At 40.2% G+C, this 25,201-nt stretch overlaps 1 protein-coding gene across 5 annotated transcripts in view; it reads right to left on the bottom strand.

Annotated features, from left to right (window-relative positions):
• The window catches only part of MBP (myelin basic protein), a 114,932-nt gene extending 94,459 nt beyond the window's left edge, over positions 1-20,473 (bottom strand). The window contains exon 1 of one of the 5 annotated variants that reach the window (XM_084282221.1): positions 20,224-20,473. The gene's annotated coding sequence lies outside the window, so the exon portion shown is untranslated. The other 4 variants (XM_084282223.1, XM_084282222.1, XM_084282220.1 and 1 more) reach the window with 4 other exon arrangements.
• Between the last annotated feature and the right edge of the window lie 4,728 nt (positions 20,474-25,201).

The raw sequence follows: 25,201 nt of genomic DNA, 5'->3' as shown, positions 1-25,201 counted from the left end.
ATAGTTACTGTTAAGAAATGTCCAAGTTCTGTCTAATTTTGGTAGCCCTCTGATGCAGACTCTTAATGACAAACTTCCCCAGCAGTGACACACAAATCTTTTCTTTCACCAGTGTCAAGTCCAGGTTATGTAGATTCCTGAGAAGCAAGCTGACCTATTGCCCAGCTGCTAGCTAGAAATGTTGAGAGTGCTTTCTAGGCTCTCAGGGTGATGTGCATCTTTAGAAAGAAGCCCTTCACTTCAGCATCTTTTTAAAAATAGACAGACCCTGGGCACACCTAAACTGCTTCCATAGAATTCCCTCATGGTCATCTGGGACTCCCATGTACCAAGAAAGAAAACCTCTTGCAGCCTCAGGTGAGTGACCTGTAGCTAACTGCATCAGTAACCACAGTCAGAATCAGATGCAAGCAACCACACAAAAGTAACTCACCTCATGGGCAAATTGCTTCCTAGGAATCCAGCCCTCTTAATTCAAGCATTAAATTTTGTGAAATAAATGTTTTATATCTCTTACAAGTTTTGTCATTATTTCACATAAATTTAACTTTTCATTCCCCATGGAAGTGTGTAATCCTTGCTGGATCAAACCTTACTTCACTTTTGAGTTCCACAGTGCTATTTCTCTGAGGAACACGTCCTGAAGGAAAACCAAATGATTCTCTCTATATATGTCCGTAGTCAATGGCAAAAAACAAAATTACAGTGGCAAACAGTAATATTCAGATCAGAAGAGTCACCGGCAGTAAATAGCAATACATGCATTTTAAATTATGCTTGCACAATACCTTGCATATTAGAAATCTGGCCTATGTAGGCATTACAACAATTTTCATGTTTATAGACAGCTGTATGCTCTTTAGTGAGGACACTAGACCTAGAATAGTGTCCCTCTAAGAGACGGTTCAAATTCTAAACACCCGAGAAAACACTCCCTCGTGCTAGTGCAGTGTCTCAGTAGTTTAGGTACACCTCATCCACCAAAGGTATCAAAACTATTTCAGTATCAGTACATTTCATGTAAACAGTATGACACTGGAGAAAGGCTACAAGGCTATGATACTGCAGTAGAATATATTTTGTGAAAGAACACCAAATTATTTCCCAAAGCTGCCATGGAGTAAGCACAGCAGACAGGTTTTTTTTTTTTTTTTGTCCTGGTTCTTTTTCTTGATCTTTTCTGACTGCTTTGCTTACACTTTTCCCTCTCTCTTCAACAAGAAGGATATTGCATTGTTTCTGTTTTTTTTTTTTTTAAACACATGTAAATTTCAGGAATTTCACCTGAGGACAGTCCAAACTTGATTACAGACAGCAGCCTGCAAGAGCAATCATAATGAAATTTCTAAACCATATATATTTATTTCCCGTAGCTTATGCTTCTCTTGTTTTTCCCTTCTTTCTTCCTTCAGCCCACTCCACCCTCTTTTTCTGAAACACTGTCAGCCTCATGTTCCCCATTAGGAATGAGAAAACAGATAATTTTAGAACAAATTTTTCAACGGGGCTTTTCTGCCTCCCTTAGTGAACAGAAAAATGCTCACCTGGCATCACTTAGCACACACCGTTATCTGTACTCCCTTGTACAAACACAAATCCTGAATGTTTGTGATCAGACGGCGTTAGCCACATGCTCACTATTTGTCTTCACAACACCATGATGGAAGGAGCGTCCTAGTATCGCATCCCTTGAGCCTGATCCAAAAAGGGATCGTTGCCTTATGAATTTAGGACTGATTTGTCTATTTGAATTTCATTCACTATTATCGACACGTTCGTTTAATTTGCTATGTGCTGTCTTTACCAAGGGGCAATACATCTTTACTTTTCACCCTTTCAGATACCCTACTGAAGAAAAACAAACAAAATAACAACAAAACATCTATTTTTTTCCTCTCCATACTGAATGGGGGTCCAAAGAAGGACCCTTAAGGTCTGCATGGCATACAAGACCTAGAAGCACGCACCAATTTTTCCCAGCCCTCTGAAAAAGCTCAGGGGCATACTCACGGGTGTTTGTTCCTCAGCATTTCCCTGCTCCAGGGACAACGTATTTTGCCACTGCAATAAAATAAATCCCAAGGAAAAAAAAAAAAAAAAAAAGAGAGAGAGAGAGAAAGATATAGAAAGAATAGCTAAGTACAGAGATGCAACGCAACCTCATTCTGCATATAGTGAAGACATGGTGTAAGCTCTTAAGACCAGCACTTTCCACTATCATTGCTCCTAAAGTGCTCTATATCTCCTTTAGGAGCATGCCTGCAGCAGTGGACTTCACCTCTTGACCTGAATGAGTCAGCAACTGAACGACGTACTTGCCCTAAATGCTAAAATACTCAGAGAGAAACCAGAACACAAGGAAACATAACATAAATGTAACATTAAGCAGGAAAATGAAAAAAATGAAGAATGAAATTTGATTTCAAATGGTAGAGAATTTCAGGCCAAAATAAGGATCTTATCAGTACAACAGCAGAAAAAGACAAGGAACAATCAAGAAACCATGCAGGCAAGTATCATTATGACTTACATGCAGACTTTCGGGTTTTGAGATTACAGTACTCTGAAATCACAGAAGACCTAACATTTGTTTTCACATAAAAATGGAGAGACACCACGAAAATCAAAACAACATACATTTGAAAACTCACATTTTTTGTGTGTCTATTTAGAGAGACAAGAATTCCTCTCCAAATGGTGAGCTGTATGTTTTCCCTTTAGAAGTGAGGCTTCCAGTGAACACAGCCACTTTGATGCTCAGCGTCTCCCTAACACACCGTAGTGACTGATGACAAAATGCACACCTGCAGCTCCAAACGCACGTGAATCAAAGGCACTGCACGCTGGCTCTTATCTTCTCGTATTCGACTGACTGACAGATGGGACAAGAAGATGATTCATCCTCTCCAGACACCGTTAACATTGCTGGGAGAAAACAATGAACCACTACACCCTTCTCATTTAAATAAGCTTAAAAAAAAAAAAAAAAAAAAGACACTGCCCCACCTTTCCCTCCGCCTGTTCTGCCTTCACACATGATCTACCTATCCATACTGTAAACATATCAGCCGAGAGTCGGGTTTCCTCTAAGTGTTCCTCTCTTACGTTTGGCATAAATATAGATATTACGAAAGGCTCTGACTTTTCACCGCACTCCCAGCTGACTCCCTCTTGGCTCAATCTGATGCTGTAAAGCCATGTCCCTCCCTTCCCATAAGCTTGCTGCCAAGGAGGCACAAAACCCAATTTGTCTTTTGTGATGTGAAAAAAGCACCCTGAACAATATATATGCTTATATTCCTCACTCATTACGTGCTATGTTACTCTTTTGCCTTCTCTTTCCTAGCCTGATTGCCTGAGCATTCATGCATAAAATTACGCTTTGAAAGTAATTTTTTTTTTTAAATAACTTGATGGAAACTTAGTCCCCAAGCTTTTGATTTGAGTGTACTTAAGATACGTAACAAGATTCATGGGTCTTGTGACAACCTCCTAACAGGTTGCTATTACCCACAGTCTGTTAGCACATGCAAAACAAGACTCTCCAGCTTGAAACCCTTTGCTGTGCAAGTTGTACATAGGCACTGAAGCTTCATGAGGTGTCACAAGATGTTCTACTTCTACATCAAGAAATTAATTCCAAGAACAAAGTGACTGTAGAGAAGCAGTATTTGTGTGCTCCTCAATGCCTATCTGGCAGCAATACTACGACACTGGTTTGGGATTTTTATTTTTTTTTTTGTCAGTGATAGAGTGGGTTGCTTTCCCTTCCAAACAGAGAAAACAAAAATACTTCTTGCTAAGGATAACTGTATATCTGAGAAATAAACAAAGTTACCTGTTTCTCAAAGGGAATTTCAGTCTGGCTACTTTGGGCTTTCCTCGCCGAGGTCAGAAGCTGGGCAGGTTGCAGTCACTAAACCATGAGGTGTTGCACTTGGAATTTTACATAATTAATGAGTAACAGCAGCAACCCTGACTCTGCAATCTGTGTGAGAAACCACTTAAGTCTTTACATCATCCTGATACTATTACTGTAGCTGTGTGCTTTGTCATATATACTTTAAAGTACTTTTGTGCTGTGTGCTTCATCAAATGTAAAGTACTTTTGTGCCTCACATTCAAGAATTGCCTCATTTTTTTCTAAATCTTCAATTTCATGTACTAAATGTAGCCTCTATAAAGGTTGGGAGAGCTGTGAGCAAAGACAGCATAGGAATAATTATTACTGAATTCCTACTGACAAGAATAACAGGCCCAGAAAAATAAAATTCTATTTGAACACAATGATGTATGAAATGTACACAAGACAATTATTTCCCCTTCTTTCATTAAAATCAGATTGTTTATTTCATGTTAAAAGGAAGACAAAGGAATGTGTCAGGCCAAACACTGTTTTCTTCAGGATTGTTTTCTATTGCAGTTCTGCATTTATGTCAAATCATGTTTTATTCACTGTACAAAAACAAAACAAACAAACAAACAAACAAAAAAAAAACAAAAACAAAACGACAGCTAAATCTTGCAACAAGTCAATGGAGTAAGAAAATTTGTGTTTTAATACAGAGCTTAGCAGCATATTCATTTTCAAAGGTGTTCACCAAAATACACCTCAAATTCACTCCATGATTAAAAGCTAAGTAATCTTAAAAGTTATTATTCACAGCACCCATCACACTATCATCTTAATCTTGAACAAGCTTCCTTTGTGAGGTATAAGGACAAAGTTTTCTATTTTTATTGTTAACTGAGTGTTATTAAAACAAGAAGAAAATGTTTCAATTATCATCATTAAATCTGCGACAGGGTCTGCAGCCCTCCACCAAAAAGGGTCTCTCGTTATGCCAGGCAGCATGGGAAGGCAATATGCCTGGCAGCATGTGAAGGCAGATGAAGAACATTGCTTCCCTAAATCTCCTGCAACCTCAGTACACAGAGCACATGCTCAGGAGGTAAACCCTTCTCTCATATGATAGATACAGCACAAAGACAGAGATAAATTACACCAGTCATGATAACGTGCCTAAGCAGCTTCACCTCATTTTACACCAGAACCCTGTTGAAATACAACAACGAGGTGTTTCTCTGCTCTCCGAGGTGTTATTTCAGCAGACTTTCTCAGGCACACATCATGCTAACCATCAGGCCTGGGCTTATCACGAGGCAGAGCAGAAACCACAGTAACCCCTCTCTGCCTGCCTTTATTTAAACAGCCAGAGCAGGAGGTCATCAGTACCATTAGATAACCAGCTTGTGATTCGCATACTCACACAGGATGTGGGAAACCAGGGAGCATTTCAGAAGGTACTGAGGGGAAAGATCAGTCTACGGGTTGATCACAGGATAACTGTGAGTCACCAACATGATCTGGCAGGGGAAAAAAAGAAAAAAAAAAAAAGACAAACAGACCTATGTTGTATGACGAGGGGGTATTTCCAGTCATGACAGGGAAGGACTGATGTCATCACACAACACACATGTATAACCTCATCTGAATGCAAGGTACGGCTCTTGTCAGCCATATCTAACAGCATAATTTTTTTTTTACTAGAAGAGATGCTGGGATAATGAAAGCAATAGGAGCCTATTATACAGGGACAGGACTAAAAACCCGTAAGATGTCACACCTAAAAGAAAAGCAAGGTTAAGACAGTGTTGAAAGAGGAGAAAATATATCCTGCCTGTGTATAAATCCGAGCTGCAAGTCAGAGTGGTTCTGAACACTGGAAGAAAAGGGTCTGGAAGGACCAGGAGAGAGAAAACTATAACCACTTTCAAGATAAGACACAAGAGAGTGACCACTATATTTCAGAGACAGCACGAATGGCAGGGCTCTGGCCACAGCCAAAGAACAGCCCAGGGTGACCCAGGGGATTACCTTCACCTGTGGATGCCCATTTCAGCCAGCACACCTGCTTTGGCTGAATTCCTTACTTTCCCAGCTCAGACAGTAACTCCATCTAACCAGTTCTCATCAAACCTTAGCTCACCCCCAGCACTCACAAGAAACAGCAGCTTGTAATGCTAAAAGGGAAGTTGATAATGCAAGTTGTTTTCTTTTTATGATACCTGAATAAAAAATCTGTCATTTAACATATGAATTATCAATGAGTGAAAACAATTGTTCTCTTATTTAACGTAGCCTCTTGCTTAAAAGAGCTCTTACTGGAATTGTAAGTGGACAGTTTGCAAGCAATAATATAATACTGACAGCTTTTAACTGTCAGTATGTACACTATAAAGCAGTAACTACTTTTTCCATGATTCTGGGTGTCCACACTTGCCTTTACTATGCTAATGTTACAGTTTTAATTGCTATCTTCTTTTAGTACATCCAATAAGTTTAATGCATTACAATTTATAAGTATCTATTAGTAAATCCATTCTCACTGTGGTATTTGACGTTCATTTTGCAGATGCTCAGTGTCCAAATATATATATGTACATATATAAATAAAACTACACTAAGAAAGAAAAAAAATATTTTCCCCATTTCTTATCTTGCAGCACAAAATACTCAAAAAAAAAAAAAAAAAAAGAAAACCAAACCACCAAACCACCCAAAACATTGCCCCACCCCCAAACCACAAGCTTCATACTATCTGGTAAGGATGTTTAAAAACATAAGCTAAAAGCATAGCAGGCTTTGTCTGTTTTTAAAGTTAAGCAAAGTGGAAAGCAATTAGCACCAGAACTGATTTTTGTTTGTTTGTTTTTAAACAAAGCTGCATGCAAACATTTAGTCAGTTTGGATACATCAGAGGTCGCTTAAACTCACCCCTATGTTCATAATGCACAGATATATCCCACTTTTGTCAGCTGTGTTACGTGAATTGCCTGTCCTGAAGCACTCTAAATGACATTATGCATTAGCTGTCTGCTGAAACAGAGGAGGGCTGCAGATTTTACCACGCAGGCTCTCTCCAACACCATGTAGGAAGAGCTAATAACAGCAGGTAATAAGGGAATCATCAGCAGGATAGGGTGGGTAGAACATCAGTACCACACACTCCCAACATGGTAGAAACAAGGGACCCTAAAAATATTGCTCAATCACTGTTTTGCTCATTTAAAGTCACAGCACTCCCACCATGCTGCTTGCTTGTTCCTTTGCTTACCTTTTGCATGCCCACAGCCAAGCCAGGAGGCACCACTTTGCACCACCAGGACAGTTTCTCCAACCTGCATCTAACCTTATATTATAGGCATGGTATTGCAAGGGTCTTCTTTATGAGCCGAAGTAAGTGCATGTATTTTTTAGTTTTATCTGATGATAGCTTAATTTTCAGGAACTCAAATGACACCAGGCTATAAAATTTGGTATTCTGGGTAAAGTCAGACCATTAGATCATAAGCTATTACTGTAAAAATACAGTAAGCTTCTTAAGTGTTGCAATTTCAGTTACCATAAAGATAAAAATCTTTTCAATAACTTCAAAATACGGGGTTCTCAACCACGTAAAACTAAGAATAATTTCAAACACTTCAGAATTGCAGCAACCTTTAAACACTGAGAATACTTGAACTGTAAATGACAGCCACCTTATTCAACTGACACTGCAGGAGAAGGTTTTGCACATAGGGAATGCAATTAGAAGCTGGAATTGAGTCAACATGCCCAAAGTTAACGCCTCTCTCAATCAATAAAAAAATGATTCAATACCACAGAAAGACATATTACAGGATAAGCTTTCTATCTATTTAAAACGAGCGTGAAAACAAACACAGCCTCAAAGTCTTCTTGCATACATACAGTACTTTCAGAGAGATGTGAAGACAGACTTGCCATAAAGTCATCTGGCTGCACTCATTTGGGTGATCTTCGCTTTTGTGAGCAAACCCAGTGAAGGCAACTGCATTACTGCACATCAGGAACACACTGCAAAACCAGCTTTCAGGCTTACGTGTGCCAGTGTTATTGCTGTAATGCCTGGGTGATTATGAAATTATTTAATTGCTCTCTTGCCAAAGCTCTGGTTAGTTCTCTCAGGTTAAAGTACAAAATTGGCCAATTGTGAAATGCCTTTAATCATCTGGCTGTCTTCAGATGTACCATCATACCAATGCTTTATCAGCATGTTAATCTTTTATCCATAGAGGTTAATTTACAGAACTGGACAAGAAAATGTGATTTTACACATCACAAATAATTACAGCCTGAAAAACAGATTCCTAAAACATAAGAACCATTGATAGACATTAGAGTTAAAAGTAAGAACTCACGTATCTAAGATGTATCCTGGAGGTACTATACACTTTTTAGCATGATTTTTCCCTACATTCATTTTCCAGTTTAGAAATCTTCAATATATAATAAAATAAATGATTACACTAAGGTTTTGGGATACATGCAATATACCTCTGTTAAAATACTGAAAATTATTTGCATTCTACTATGATTTTTTACTAAAGTATTAAAGTCTTACTGAAATTAAGCACTATTGGAAGGATTAAAGAGCTAATTTCACATGCCATTCAAAACATATTACAAAAGCTGTATTTCTTATGAAGTCACTGCCAACAGGATTGTTACTAGAACATTTCTAACTGCAAAACATAACTCCTCTTACATTCAGTTCAAGATAGAGCTCCTGAAGAAAAATTTCTTTGAACATATTTATAACCTTACCCCAAGAGGTTATTCAGATATTAAATAGTAATGCAATGGCTACAAATTAATATCTGAAACATAAACCCATACAGCATAAAGCTAAGGACTGCTGTCATCATATGAAGAAATCATTTTGGTACACAATGGACTACGCGAAGTAATCACTGTTCACCAAGAACAGGTAAAGGCCTGAGCCTGAAAGGTCTGAATCAGAAGGGCATGTGGTGCCAACACGAAGCTCTGCCAAATACTAAATTCCCCAATAAACTGTCATGAACTCAGTGCTCAGCATCATGCAGTCAGGCTAAAACTGTCTGCTTCTTACTAGAGTTGAATCAAGCGAGTCTCGGTTTTACTGTGGGTCTTGCAACATGTGAGGTTGGCTGGTGTTTTCCAAAGATCACCTGGCAAGTTATGAGTAATAAGGGAATATCAAATGGTGAGTAAAAGAAAAAAGTACCACATGATTGGTGAAGTTTTAAACATCTATTAGAATGCAAATAAAGACTTTCACAAATCCTCTCCCTGACACATATACATGCATTTCTTCCTATTATCAACCTAATGGCAAGATTATGGAACTAAACCAACAGAGAAGAGAATCCAAGCCAAAGACCACTGACTGCAAGCAGTCCAAACCAATATAACAGTTAAACTTACTGTCACTTCTGCTGCCACGTCCCTTTCTTGCAAATTACTCACGCACGAGGAGTAGGAATCACTGTAGCAGCAACATCCTGTTCCCAACAAGCACGTTTCCCCAGGCCACATGAAGTCCTGGTACACCCATCATCACATTCCCAAGACGCAGGTGCCCCATCCCGTGACTCAGTCAGCTGCAGCTGGACAACCACGTTGTTCTGTGCTCTCGGAGTTTTCCTAGCCCCAGCCCAACAAAGCCCTAAGGAGCCTGGCCTGACCCCTTACCTGACCCTGCTTCAGATGGGAGGATGGTCCAACACTTCTTCAGGTCTCTTCTAACCTGAACAAGCCTACGAATCTGTGCTGGACTTTTGTGAACATGTGACACGGAGCATGCACATTTAGGCACAATGCAGTGAAGATGACAAGAATTTGCTGTACAAATGAGCTATGTGCAAGCAGTAAATTGAAATCCTTCACTGTCCCGAGTTTTATGCAATTATACAGATCACAGAAACTGCATAAGCATGTATTTCAGTCATCAGAACATGTCCTGTTCGTCCCTGAGCCAGGCAAACTGAACAACCTTAGCCACAATAAGCACAAAATTCACTGAGCAGCACTGCAGTTACAGGGAAAAAATAATAATAATAATATATATATATATATATACACACACGTATACAATAATAATAATAATTATAAAGAAAATACTACAGATAAAATACACACCTCATGGCAGATACAACTGTTCCTTATGGTAGGGTGTAAACTGCACATAAGAACTCTGAATATGCTGATAGCATGTTACAAGACAGCTGCAGAAAGGAATGAGCACACTGCTGTCATTGCTACACGCCATTTGTGGTAGGCATGTTTCAGTCTTCTCGCTAAAGCTTAGCTGTTGGAAAAATATTACTCACAAAGGGATGAAGTTTATAAACAGTTTACAATAAGAGGCCAATTAGAAGTAATGAAAAGTATTCTTCAGCCTTTTGCATGCTTTCCAGGGGTGCACAGAATTATGACTTGTAGCTACAAGTTTCAGCCTTTATTTAGAACCAATTTTCTTCACGTTGCATTTTCACTTTTTACCGCAGGAGGAGAAAAGAACATTTTGCAACCCGCTATACAAGTCAGCCAAAATTTAAGATGAACTTCTCAATATCCTGCGTTCAGCCGAAGAGCACCTCCTAAAATTCCCTTAACAACAACAACTTTCCCACGTGACCCCATTAGAGGTTCTTTTCCATTGGACAAGAATGTTTTTCTGCAAAACATAACCCAAGCCAAATGATTGCTTGCCCTCCAGGCAAACTGTGCTGATTCAGACTGTGCTGATGAAAGCTATGCTGGAAGAGAGCTAAGCATAAGCTTCTGCAACAAGCCAGGACAAAGTAGTAGTGCATATAAAAGATTACAAAAGCCAAGCCAGGGAGTTTATATTTTTACAGACTACACACTCTGGCTACCAAGAAACCCCTTGACACAATTAGCTTCCACCATCTGGGGAAAAGGTCCAAGAGTAAAAGGCCCAATGAGAGCCAAAGTAAATGATAATTATAAGTGTTTTCCTCCAAGTCTGTCCCAATTACTTGAGCACGTATTCTAAGCCAAAAAATAAGCATGAATAAAACATCACTTCTGTTTTCTTTCTGCTTTTAGAAAAATAAAAGGGCAGTTAACACTAAGAGTGACTTTGGAAATATGAAGATGCTCTGCACGTCTTCAATATCGCCATTTTTTTCTGATATATGAAGCACTCTATGCAACTATAATAATAAAGAGACTATTTCCACTTTAGTTCATCATCATCTCTTGGTCTGCCTTTCAGGCACAGGTTTTCTTTGTCTGTGTGGGTTTTGTCCCATCCTGTTCCACATCCCACCCCATTTCACTTCAGCAACTTAGAGATGAAAATGCCTGGAATCAAATTGCTCAGCACTTTCCAGTGATCACTCAACTAAAGAACCAAACTCAAATTGGACTGCTGTATAACCTGGTGGCAGATTTTAGTATTTTAGATTCTGTTTTCTGCTCCTATTTTAGTTCTCTAGAATGGTGAGAGCTGTCAAAACACTATGAATGCAAAACAATGACTAAGGGTCAGAAAGTTTCAGATCATAATGCTATCATTTTTAATGGACACAGCTTTGAGGGACGAGTCAGTCTCCAAAGTTCCTTCTCTGTATCATTTCACTAGTATTTTATCCTGTACCACAGATCTATCAAAAACCTCATCTGGTTGTTTTCCTTGTTCTGACTTCAGTCTTTGCTGCTGTAGCTTTCACTGTAACTGCTCCTTTCTGTACAGGGTTGTGAAGCTGTCCTTCACATGCAAAAATCAGCATGTGCACACAAATCCATAATTCCATCTGTACCTTCATAATTATATATTTGACCCTCAAAGAGGGGACAATATTATATATTGACCTCAAAGGACAAATATATAATTTCACTTTAATCACTGCAAGCTCTGCATATGCTAGCTTTTCAGGTGATATTCCAGAACTACTTTTCCACCTGAGAATGAACAAAATTTGACAAAAGGGTTAAACTAAGGACTAACTGATTTTTTTTTTTTTAAGCTCCTAAGGAAAGAAGGATGTTGATATCTGGGAAATAACAATGATGGAGAAGGATAAGTGAAAAGCATTACAATACATTACGCAGCATCACAAAGCAATGTTTTGCTATTAACTGTGAGATGATGTGGACCTTGATCCCAGAAGCTGATGAGTCTCTTCTCAGATGAGCTGAGAGTCCAGGTTACTCAAAGAATTTGTCACAAACTCTAGAACACTTCCTGGGAGTTGGTACCATGGGAAGGCAGCAGAAATTCTGAGTATATTAGTCAGAAGAAACTGGCTGTAAGCTTGCCTGTGACACTCAGGTTTACACACAGATTTAAGGACAATAGTGGCTGTCACAGGGATTTACAGAATTGCAGCATAAAAAAAGAAATAATATATAGACTGTGCCTTCACCATAATGCTAACCCAGGTTGTGTGCAGACTGCAGAATGAGTGAGATTTGGTCAGATGTAGCAGACAAGACGAGAGTCAAACTGAAGGGTTGGCAAGGAAGAAAACTTGAGGATATATCAAAGATCACCTCTACCACTGAACATATTCAATCAGCATTAATTTATGCTTCAGTGGTGTGTCTGGAATACCAGATGCTAATGTTGGCCAAGATAATATTTAATAATCTGCATCTGGCTAGATAAGAGTGAACTGCTGTTACATATGCCAGCCTTCCCACAAGAGCTGTGGAGATAGCACTTTCAACTTACTTTACTTTAAAACATCCTTGGAAGAGAAGCTGTTCCATATTACTTCAGTGGAGTCTTATCTAGCAGAGAATACATTGTGTGTAAATAGTAAGTAGAAGGCACAGAACAACAGTCCTTTGGGCTCTGAAGTTATCGTTACATAGAAAACTGATTTTTCTCTGACACTTTTACAGCAAAGAGCCACATGTCCCCAGATACGCCTACCTCGGAGCTGGCTTCTTACCACCACAGCACACCTTGGCAATTCCACACCCAGAAAGATGGCAGATCCCTGGACCCAACAGAAGCAGCAGCTACACAGTGGCCTCTGAAAGACCTTTGGATATGCAAACAGAGTGATGCTTTCTATCTGGAAAAGGCCACACTTTCATGGTTCAATTTGTAACTGGGAAAAAAAAAAATCATCAGGGCACTGACAGCTATGTAATAGGTGTATCTCGGGGGTTTCTGAATCTTTGGAGTACATATATATTCTAGTTAAGATGACAGGCTAATCTTGCATTATACAAATCCTTAATCAAATATACTCTATTGCAAATAACGATTACTTTTCCTGGTCTTGCCAGTATTCACAAGAAAACCAACTGAAAAATATAGCCAAGTGCTGAGAACATATTATTGTCCTTGACAGCAATGTTGCTCCTCCTTTATTCTTGAAAATTCTCCTTCAGAAAGTCAAGGATTAAAAGCAAGCATTAAGACCGAGTAAAAAGGTTGTACACAATGCGTAAGCAGAAAAGGAAATAAAAGAACAGCTTTATGGGTGACTATTAGTAATGATCTCTCACACTGCCAAGCCTCTTTCTTCAAGTTGCTGAATTCCAAAGATGGCTATAACTCGTCCAACTACATTGTTTCACCTGAATTTTGATTTCTAAATAAGCAGTCTAAGAACAAACACTTTTTCACACATAATCCAAAGCTCACATGAACCAAAATTCTTAAGCAGAATCCAAATACACCAGGTACCAATAAAAATAAAAAATAATACATCTCAATTAATTTTAGGAATATCTGTTGGTACATATTTGCTTTGATTTTGTTTTCCCTTTTGTTTTCACTTTAAAATAATAGTTAGATGCTAGGTTCCCTCAGTTCTTAGTTTCGCCAATCTGTAATGGAAAGGCTTGAAGTTAAAATTTCCCAGATGTTAAAGCTTTCCAGAAGTGTTTAAGAAATTAAACACTTTTAAGAATTAAAATGATAAACTGAGAAATGTTATGTGTATTGGAACAAAATTTAATAAATAAATAAAATCTGACTTTCTTTCCAATGTGCAAAACAATCCTAGTACAGCTGGTATGATCGAAAATGGTTGAAATAAAATGGAAAAAGACATTTTTGTACTTCAGTCATCATGTGTTTCAGAGAGGAGAGGGAGAAGTAGAGTCGATCAATCATTTCAGATTTATTACTTTGTTTGTTTTTCCACTTTGAAAGATTTCTCTAAAGCTCCAGGAAAAAAAAAAAAAAATCAATGGCGAAGTAAAGATTTAGAAAACTAACTTCACTACTGATTTATTTCAAAATCATTTCAGAATGAAGGAAAAAAAACTGGCTGGAAATTTCCATGTTATTTCTCGTTTTTTTTTTTTTTTTTTTTTTTTTTTTTTTTTTTTTTTTTTTTTTTTTTTTCTCTCTCTCACTTGCCCTTTGTGTGGGCTTTCCTGGGATATGTCCAAGATTTACAGCTATTCCAAGCAGCAGAGCTGGGATTTCAGTAACTGCCAGGAAACTCAAAGGAATGATCCCACTTTATATTAACCAAGAACTTCTCTGAGTACTTTAAAATGACCATTTTAAGCTTTCCCCCCCCCCCCCCCCCCCTCCATTTTCTTCTGAATGAGAGAAACACAGAATGTTTAAATCCAAATATTACTCTTGGGAACTGTTTAAGTACCAGAAATTCTTTAGCCAGAAAAAGTTGTTCTCAATTGATTATGAATCTCTTAGAGAATACAGTTGCAGGTTGTATATTGATTTCTACAGAAAAGTTAAACCTAGCACGACCAACCCTTCACAGAAGGCTCAGTCCCTGCAAACCTCTCAATAAAGAAGATGAGACGTAGCAAATGCAGATGGGGGTTACTGGTATCCCCTGGACATCAAGAAAAAAAAGCCAAACTAAAAACAGCTGGAAGAAGTCAGGAAAACATGAGTACAATTTGTTCTTTGGAAAAGTTAATGCAATTGCTATGTATCAGCTGTGTAACTGACCTCAAAAGTGTTTACTACTATATCCAAAAACCCATCTGACACAAGGATTCAACACGGATTATGTTTGGTATTTGAGTGGTGATTAGATGGTAGGAGAGAGCAACTTCTTTATGTGAGACTAATACATGAAAATAACCAGAGAAACAAACAGAAAAATCCCTACTGATTTGAATGAGATAACTAAGTAAAGGAAATCTAAAATAGCGCATGTGGCAGACCCTTTATTTAGTGTCACCGAGTACAGAAGCTCAGGTACTGTCATTGCCTGATTGGGAAAGAGCTGCCCATATAGTTTCATGCAACTCTCTTCAACCACTGCTAATTCTCACAGTGCTTAGCATAACTAAGAACATTTTGTCTAAATTTTTCGGTGTGTGAAGTCCCTAGGGAACTAGATTTCAATTTTTTCATTTTAATTTACGACCTGATCTGGATCACTACACAGGGCTCCTTCAGCTCAAATGCAGCATTCGCTTGATGTCTCATCGGGGTGGGAGCGATCTTCCTGCAGAGCAATTAGCACAATCAGACCCAGAACTAGGACTGAAGGCTAGAGGAATACAGTTAGAATGTAATCACCACTGAAGTCAGCTGCTGCCTTTGGCATCAGTAGCAACTGGATCACTCTCTCAGAGACTAACTTGTTTATTTTACACTCGCTATCTAATTAGGCTCAAATTAAGCAGTTTGTGCAGAAGGCTGGGTGCCCCTGAAAATGGGTATTAATGCAAGTAATAAGCAAATAAAGTACAGAATTCAAGTGTTATCTGTCTGAAACTCCAGTTGTATAAATTATTCGAGCAATGGAGCCCTAAAGCTCTTTTTCTTTCTTTTCCCCTTTCTGATCCTTTTTTCATTGCTTGGTACTTTTATCTTATACCTAAAAATCTAGGCCTCTTCAGAAATGACAGTGTCCTGCTGATTTTTTTTTTTTTTCTTTTTCTTGGAAGCACCTAAGAGTTCTGGATACCTAGTGGCTTTTACACTTTCCATCTTGAACAGAGTGTTTTAAAGAAACCAGACACGCTCCTGTTTTATAGAGCAGTATCAACTGGCTGTACTCAAAGCTGCATCTAAACATTCCTCACCTACCACTGCTCATCACTGGTGTCCTTTACTAAGTGAGAGCCTCACCACAACAAACATGCTTCACAGCTCCAACGTGACAGCTTGCCTGAGAGAAAAATTGCCCAGGTAATTAAACACCACAGGACTGGGCACCTCAGCAGTGATCCAGAAGACTGTGCTACCCTTTAATCTACTCATGCAAGATCGGACTGCAAACTTTCCAGACTCCTCCCCCATTAAACACTGGCTAGGCTTTCAGCACTTATGGCAAGGAATAATAGATTTCATCCACATTGGGCCTCACTGCAATTTGTTGAATGTCAAAAAATCATTATGTTTTCATCTAGGTTAAACCCATTTAGTTCCAGCAAGTAAAAATTTGAATCAAATTGCTTACATTCCTATATATGAGCACTCATCTATTTCCATATCACTTCCTTCTGGCAGGTAAGAAATTAACAGAAAATGGATAGGAAATTATAGAATCACAGAATGGTTTGGGTTGGAAGGGACCTTAAAGCCCATCCAGTTCCAACCCTCTGCCATGGGCAGGGACACCTCCCACCAGACCAGGTTGCCCAAAGCCCCATCCAGCCTGGCCTTGAGCACCTCCAGGGATGGGGCATCCACAGCTTCTCTGGGCAACCTTTGCCAGTGCTTCACCGCCCTCAGACTAAAGAATTTCCTCCTTAAATCTAACTTAAACCTACCCTCTTTAAGTTTAAAGCCATTATGCCTTGTCCTATCCCTACACTCCCTGACAGAGAGTCCCTCCCCAGCTGTCCTGTAGTCTCCCTTTAGGCACTGGAAGGCCACTATAAGGTCTCCCTGGAGCTTTCTCTTCTCCAGGCTGAACAACCCCAACTCCCCCAGCCTGTCTTCGTAGGTTAGGTGCTCCAGCCCCGTGATCACCCTCGAGGCCCTCCTTTGGACTCGTTCTAGTACTTCCACATCCTTCTTGTGCTGAGGACCCCAGAACTGAACACAGTACTCCAGATAGGGTCTCACGAGAGTGGAGTGGAGGAAGAGAATCACCTCCCTCAACCAAAATCTAATAATTTGAACACTTAGAACTTTTGCTATTTATGCTGCGAGTATGAGATGTGGGTTTCAGTTTAATCTGTATTCTCTCAACAGTTTATAATGAAAGTGTTTCGTTAGTCATAACAATCATGTAGCAGAGTAATTAGAGCCTAAACTATAATGATATGTTCTATTTGATGGAATAAATAACTGAAGTGGCTATTTCAGCCGTATGAATAATTTATATAGAGTACTGAATAAAAACATCACAAAAAGAACAAACAGGAAATTTGTGCACATGCAGCAATACTGAGACTCAAGCACCAATTTTCCAAATTCTGTGTTTCTCCCAGCAACACTGAAAGAGATCATTGGCATTCCCCTGGGACAACTTGCCTGATCCTACCATTACCATTCCACATGCATTCACTTTTAATCCAACATATCACAAACAGGCATCTTCTCAAACTCTACGAGCTGGATAGAACTGGAAGCCTGTCCCACTTCTACTACTGATTCATGAAGTGCCCAGCATCAAGCCTTGGTTGGTACCATGCCTTGAAAGCAGACATAGTGCTTCTCAGCACATGCAGGATATCTTGTCTTTAAAGAGGATGCAAGGCCTCAAGTGATTAGAAATACAAGCATTGCATGGGAATTGAGTTTATGAGAAATAAAGCCCAATGCAAAAACAATTTTGTCTTGAAAACTGTTTCATATTTTTAGCTGTTTAATGTTGTGTGTTTGTGAAAATTTTAAAGGAACATACTGAAATCTCTATCATCAAGCAAATGGACTGCGGTGGGCCAGACCTTATCACTGTGACAATGATCAGTCACGTTATTAACATTCACTACTCTATTCCCACTTATCATTGCAGATCTGGGGTTTTGAGAGGTTGTATACTTTTTTATTTTTAATTGTACAGCATGGTGTAAATATGGCATGAATACCCAATTTCTGTTATTAATTGTCTAGTTAACATAAATCCAGTGAAGAGAATGAAACTTTACATTTTATTCACTGCTTTCTCCCAGCTCGGTGAAAATGAATTTGAATCCATTTCATTAGGAAGCATTAGAAGAGCATAACTTTTTTTTTTTTTTTTTTTTTTTTTTTTGGTGTGTGTGTGTGTGTGTGTGTGTGTTATAAATACCAAGCTTTATCTAAGATGGATTACTTCAGAGCCTAATGCACAAACCTTACTTGGTATGTTAATATTCATTAATGCAACTTCTATTCTATGCACTGGCTTTTAAAAGCTAGAAATTGACTTTAATCTGTCTCATTAGCAATTGATAACATCTATAAAGGTGTCCATCTGGTTACCTACTTCCTCAGGTACCTTTCTACTCTCTTACTGGAATCTTACATGAGTTCAAAAGCTACTGTAGAAAATCAAAGAAAAAACACCCTGTCAGTCAAACACAAAAGCAAGACTTCAACATGAGGGAATCCTTCATCCACAGGTGCCCGGTCAGGGCCCTGAAAGGGAGCATCATGGCAAAGCCCAACCAAGCGCAGCCTTCTTGTTGTAGGCACCTGCCTACAGCAGCTCTGCTACACCCTGGCATGGTATTTTTAATGTTCTCATGGGTGCTCTTCAGAACAATTTTAAACGCATACAGGCAGAGCCGATGTAGAATAGGAAAATTATATATAATCCATGATGCTTGAGAGCTTTGACAGGCTCATAGCAGTCGTCATTAACTGCTCTAAGACCATCCAAGTCTGTTTCCTGCTCAGCTGCCAACAGTAATCAACAAATCATTAAGGTAAAACAAGACCGTTCTCCTGCTCTGTTATTATTTACCTCAAATGACAGGGAGCACTTCGTCATCCTTCCAGCCAGGGATTTCAAGCCTTCATACACAATCACTCACAAGTCACTGCTTAACTTCTACGTATCTGTGAACTAGTAATGCTCTATAGACACGAATTATACGTAGAAATTCAGCATTTTAGAAATAAGCACTGGATACAATAAAAATTACAAAGTGCAACATACATGGTGTCAGCCCTAATCACCTGAGATTTTGTTGTGGTCCTACTGGAAAGAGGGAAAGCTTTGGTTCCTTGGCAATAGTCTCTTGCATTTTCAAATCTTCTAATTTTATTATACTTTTTACTTTCACAGTTTCCTGGTACTTTTATAAAAACCAACCACTTTCCAAACGTAGCACCTGATATACCGAAGGATAAATTTGATGCTCACAGGAAGCACTGTCGTGAGCGACCTATTTAAAACCACAAAGATACATGGTTACATTCTTTCCAGGATAAACCGTGTAGCGATTTTCCAAAAGTCCCCACGAAATAATAATAGAAACAATAATAAAAACGTACCCTAAAACCTCAGTCTTTGCTGACCCCACAGCTCGGCGACACCATAGACTCAGAGTTATTTTAGACACTGTCAAAATCTACACACACCAAAAAAGATCGCACGGCCCGAGCACACCCGGAGACACGCACTAAAGGCACGGCAGCTGAAGATAAGCGATTAAAATATGAAAATAAAGCAGAAGGGCGAGAGATCTGCCGGCGAGGGAGAGGCCGGGCGCAGGCCCAGCCCCGGGGGCGCTGGAAGGAGCCGGGAGGGAAGCGGCACCGTGCAGACACAGCGGCCCCGGTCCCCGTCCCCTCAAACTCCACGGGCAGCCCTGGCCGGGACCGGGGGTGCCGGGGCCAGACCCGCCCTGGGGGCGGCGGCGGGGCCAGCGCCTGCCCCGCTCCTGAGCCGCCCTGGGGCGCCTGGCCGCGCAGCGAGGCTGGCGTGAAAAGCAGAAGTTCGCCGGGTTTTGCTCTAAAAACTCCGCGTGCGGCCACGATGTGAAAGCGGAACCCCCCACGGTACCGACCTGAGGGCCTCCAGCCGCCGCCGGCCCCGTCCCCCAGCTCTCCGAGCCAGGATTAGTATATGTGCAGTGGGTGTCGGGGCGCTCGTGCCCCGCCGATCGCTACCGGGCTGCTCCCGGCCGCGCGTACCTGTCCCGCCGGCGGAATGGCGAGGAGGAGGAGGAGGAGGAGGAGGTGGAGGAAGGAGCCCGGAGGCCACCTGCCGCCGCCTGCCTGTGGCCGAGCCACCTGTGCTCCACTCCAGGTGTCCCGCAGCGCCGCCCGCTCCTCCTCCGAGCCCCGCTGGGCAGGAGGAGGAGAAGGAGGAGGAGGAGGGACGCGGGGCACACGGCAGCGAGGAAGAGGAGCGAGCCCAAACGCTGCCTTCCCCCCGCGGGGAACCACCACCACCACCTCCTTCCCCGCAGCGCAGCACCACCGCGGCGGAGTCCCCCCTCCCCGCTCCCCTCCCAGCCAGGAAGGAAAACAAAAAGATAAATAAAAGCAAAAGCGTAAAACGGCAACGCACCGGCGTCTCCTCCCGGTGCTCCGAGGACTGCGTGCAGCATCCACCGAGGTGCGGGAGGCAGCCTGCTCCCGGGCAGCCGCAGGGGCGAGCGGGGCGACCTCCGAGCCGAGCCGAGCCGAGCCCCGAGCCGTGCCGCGCCGCGCCCCGGGGGCGTGCGGCTCCCGCCCGCTTCTCTTCCTCCTCGTCCCGCCCGGTCTCGCCTGCGGGCGGCCGGCTCGGTTCCTCCTTCGCAAAACCGCCCCCGGTACCCGTGCCCGAGGTGCTGGCCGCCCGCCGACCCTCCGCGCACGGCGGCCCCGAACCAGGAAGAAGCGGCGGGCCGGGGCAGCGCCGTGCCCGCACCCCGCCCGGGGGGCCGGCCGGGAGGCTCTGCCCGCTCCGCCCGGGGCAACGACACCCGTGGGGCGAAGGAGCCCCTCGGATGGAGTCCCCGGGTCAATTCGGGGAGAAGGGGGCGAGATTTGGGGGTGCGGGCCATCAGATGGTTTTTCAGGGGGTGCCCGCCACGGGGGTGGAAGGGGAAGGGGACAGGGAGGCAAACGGCGGTGGCCCCCTCAGGTCTGACAGACCCTAGCCAGCAGCTCGCCAGCAACATGCGGCCTAACGGTGTTATAATAAAAGTGGAAATAACAAAACAAAACAAAAAGCCACAAACAGCCACCACCACCACCAAAAACCCAAACTAAAACCCAAAAGAACACAGCTGTTTTAGTCCCAAAATCGTGTGCCAGCAAGTGTGAGTAACCCCTGGTCAGTCTGAGGCCATTGGTGTAAGTCGCTGGCTCACCAGTCCTCATGGTTGTAAGGCAGGCCTGGCAGCGCCAGATGTGCTTCTAGTGTCCCGTGGCATTGTGTTACATTAGCCTCAGATGCACAAACTTAGGCCACATTTATGGGGAGAAGCTCAGAAGCATGAATGGTCAGGGTGATATTTCAGGGGAAGAGAATAGCCCTTTAAATTTTATCCGAGTTTGGGGAGAGCCAATCACACATACAGATGTTTGGGGCAAATAATAGTTTCCATCCTGTTCAAATGTGATTTTTATTATTATTATTATTACTTCTGCAAAAATAGGAAGTAAATTTATAGATTTTTTGAAGGAGTTGCTTTATTTGGAAGGTTCATTGGCAATTTCTGTACTTCTCTGTTGCACCTGTCAAGTGCCTCATATTTAAACCTCAACAGATGGAGAGTTATTATGTCAACTACCCACTGACTCCACAATATGTAAATCTTTTGGGGGTTGCTATTCATCTTTGAAGATGGAGGAGGTTTAAGAAAATATTTTGAGCTGCTTTATAAACTGTATGATCTTACAGATAAGCAGTTGTTTAGATAAACATTTCCATTGTATGAAAGGAGCATCCCACAAGTAATTCCTCTTAGTGAGAAGTTTCCAATGTGAGCCTTTATTATAAATACGAAGACTACCATAGAGAATCTGAAGATAAAACACTGAAGTGCGAGATAGAAAAGATCACAGATGGAAAGAAGGATTGCAGAGGAAAAGAATAGATGGAATATCACCAGTACAAGCACTTCAAAGTCTTGGAAATTTCTATTTAGAGTACAGACAGCACTGCTTTGAGTCACTCTCTTTCTCCACGTTCCTTCACTTGTGAAAAATACCGCTTTGTGTCATGGAAATTTGAGGAGCACATGAAAGGAGTTTCATAGTTAAACTGCACATATTTTCACTTCTAAATGGCAACCTTGTTAAAAAGCATGACACAAAGAATCTGATATTTATCAACTTTAAAAATGCAACACTAAAGGTGCTTAGGTGGTAACCTCTGCCTTTGTTGCATAAAATCTGAATGTAAAATTAGATGCAAAATCTTATCTGACAGCACTCACAGACAACAAATTAATAAATCACAGTAGAGAGACTACATACAATTAAGCACATTTACCCTATTGAGGCCTAAAGGTGTAGAAAGGTGTGACAATTTCCAATTGCAGAATGTGGTAGATTGTCATACAGTATGTTGAAAAATAAAATTTTTGGAAAAATACTGCCCTTTTACACCTGTTACAGGGTGTACATGTATCAACTCTCTCTTAATGTGCTAAACACCTCCCTACTTCTCAGTCTGTAGTTTCCTTCCTTTATTTCTCCAGCATTTTGTGGGATGTCAGTATGATCATTTACATATACTTAAAAAAATTAAACTTCTGCACAAGTATTAGAGTCATTGGACAACATTTGTAGCTAGAAATTTTGACATGCTGATTTGTCCCTTACCGTTCTGCTACTCTTCATGAAGAAAACATGTATGTTCAGCAGTAATGCTTATGCATCCAGATCTTCAAAGCCAGTGCCACTTTTTCTTTCATTTGCTTCCCGTTGCATGGAGAAAATAATTTTTAATTTTATTTTAGCATTCCCCACATGCTATTATTTCATCCCTGTTCCACGGGTCACTGTAAAGACCTCTACCTGAATAAATGAAAACATGAACGTAGGGACATAGGGAAATTAATCTGGATATTATTATTATTTTTTAATTTATTTAGTAAAATTCAGTAGAAGTTATTCCAGTAAAAAATTGTCAAGTTTTCTTCATGTAAATTAGAGAGAGGCAATGGAAAGAAAGCAGAATTTTCACTATGTATTTTTGTACTAGAATTGGTCATTTATTATTATTAATTACCTGTTATTACAAGTGACCTGGTTGGCTAATAGATTAGACTTACTAAGGAAACTATCATTTCCATATGAAACCTTATAGATATGAAAGCCTCATAATAGGTAACCAGAGCAGTGTCATATAATCTCAAATAATGATTTAATTAAAATTCGCAGGATGCTGTTGAATTAAGATGAAAGAACAGCTATTCACTTTCAAGAACTGAAAACAGCAAACGGCAAAATGTCGTAATGAGGAACCATCACCGAGATGGTGGTAATTGCCAGTGCAAGATTAACAATATTAAGCACTACGTGTGGAGAAAACATAATCTAGACCCAATTATGTTCTCATTTAAAATTTTTCATAAATGGACCTTCGGTGAACTCTGATGATAACACTTTCACTTAAGCCTTATAATCAAATATTTGTTATATAGACTGATGAAGTTGCCGTATTTGATAAAGTACTTATGTATGTTATGTTATGTTAATATTATGTATGAATCCATAAAAATAACAACACAAGGCTTAAAATGCTTTTTTAAGCAGAACCAGAATGACTTCTAATGACTTCTTCATACTTTTTTTTTTTTTTTTTTTTTTTTCCTTTCCTTTCAGTAAGTGCTTGTTTGAGTGATCTCGGACACAACACTGTTATATGCAGATGTTGCTTTCTGTCACAGACTGAGAGCTATGCTTTAGCATCATTCAGTTCTAATTCTGAATCCCAGAATTAGATTTGATTGCTGAGAATTTCTATATGGTTGTGGTGGCTAAACATTAGGACTGCTCTGACAAATATGCAGAAATATGGTTCAAGATATGTCCTTCTTCAGCAGATACCTGTGAAAGGAACAGTGGAAAAGCAACTGTTTCTGAAGACTTTGAGTCTAAAAAAACACACATTTTATTTCCTAAATGAACCTTGAAATCAAAGAGATGTTCTGCAGTCACAAATGGACAGACCCTCTTCAGAAATCTTGTCAGAACTCAGTTTCTTACTGACCGTGGATATTAAGGCATATGACCTTACTGTAAATATGCATTGAAAAGAAAATCTTTCTCCTTGTAAATTATGATTCCCCACTGAATGAAGATAACAGTGAATGGATGACAATATAATAGCCATTGACAGTCCTTGCAAATAATGTATTATAGCATTTTCTGAATGAGAAAGAAAAGTGATATTTTACAGAAATATTGTCATTTACAGATGTGATACTACATTGCAGAATAGAAATAACCTAATAAGGATCTAACAAGAGATTTTGCTCTGAAATATTTACCTACATAATTGATCTTCAAATTATAAAGATGAGCATTATTTTTATGACACCGCCAATATCATGTTTGCTGAAGAAGATCAAAAAGCTGTGTATTGGGTAGCTTTAGAAACACAGGTCTGTGAAGATGAATATGGCAGACCTTCAGAACAATTTTCTCCATTTTGTATTTTTTTGTCTTCAACTAATTGTTGCCTCTGACAACTCCATTTTCTGTAAAACTAATCATCTGACAGGGTATTTCAAACAGATTTCATATGCTGCTACAGTCCTAGTCAAACAAATTTTATTATTATTATTTTTTTATGATAAAAGCATCTTTTCCTCTTATGTTTATTCTAATACAAACATTTCAGCTGATGGAAAAGCCAGTCAAAAATATTTGATGTTTATGTACTGTTAAGCACGTTACCACGTTTCTGTTTTTCACTAGCACTTAATCAGTAGAGAAAACATGCCTAATGTGTGCAGTTGATTTGCAAATGAATGAATAGAAAGTAATCCTGGGTGTAAATTCCTCTTCACTTATACAAATTAAAGTGTCTGTGTTCTGACAAATTACTTGTAGATGCACACATAAACATACACATCCATATTATATATGTGTATTGCCTTTTTTTTTTTTTTTCTTAAGCCATGGTAGATTTTGATAAGGTTTCTGTGGGCATGCAGAAAACTAACTTTCAGATAGACAGAAAGGGACATACCAAGGGACTCTGCCTACTTTCTACCTCTGTTCTTCTCATTATGATATATGTTCTTATTATGATATACGTTTTTATATCATTATGACATATGTTCTTCTCATTCGTCTCATTTTCTGTCTTTCCACTTCTTACACTTTGGCTTCTGCATTGCATGTTCTTCAGGACTGGGACTTCTCTACGGGATGACCCACAGAACACTTCCTCTATTTCAGCATAAATATTTTTAACCTGGCAGCCCTTACTGGGCTCAGTGTCAGAGGAATTTCTGCCTGACTCTCTTCGTTTGCAAGATCCATTCTCTCGGATCCAGCTGCCATCTGCTGAAGTCCTTGGTTGTTTCTAATGCAAGCCTATG

This window comes from Netta rufina, assembly GCF_964035555.1.
Source record: "Netta rufina genome assembly, chromosome: 2".
Classification (NCBI taxonomy): domain Eukaryota; kingdom Metazoa; phylum Chordata; class Aves; order Anseriformes; family Anatidae; genus Netta; species Netta rufina.
The sequence above is the reverse complement of the archived record's forward strand: the minus strand, read 5'-3'. Positions and strand labels throughout refer to the sequence as shown.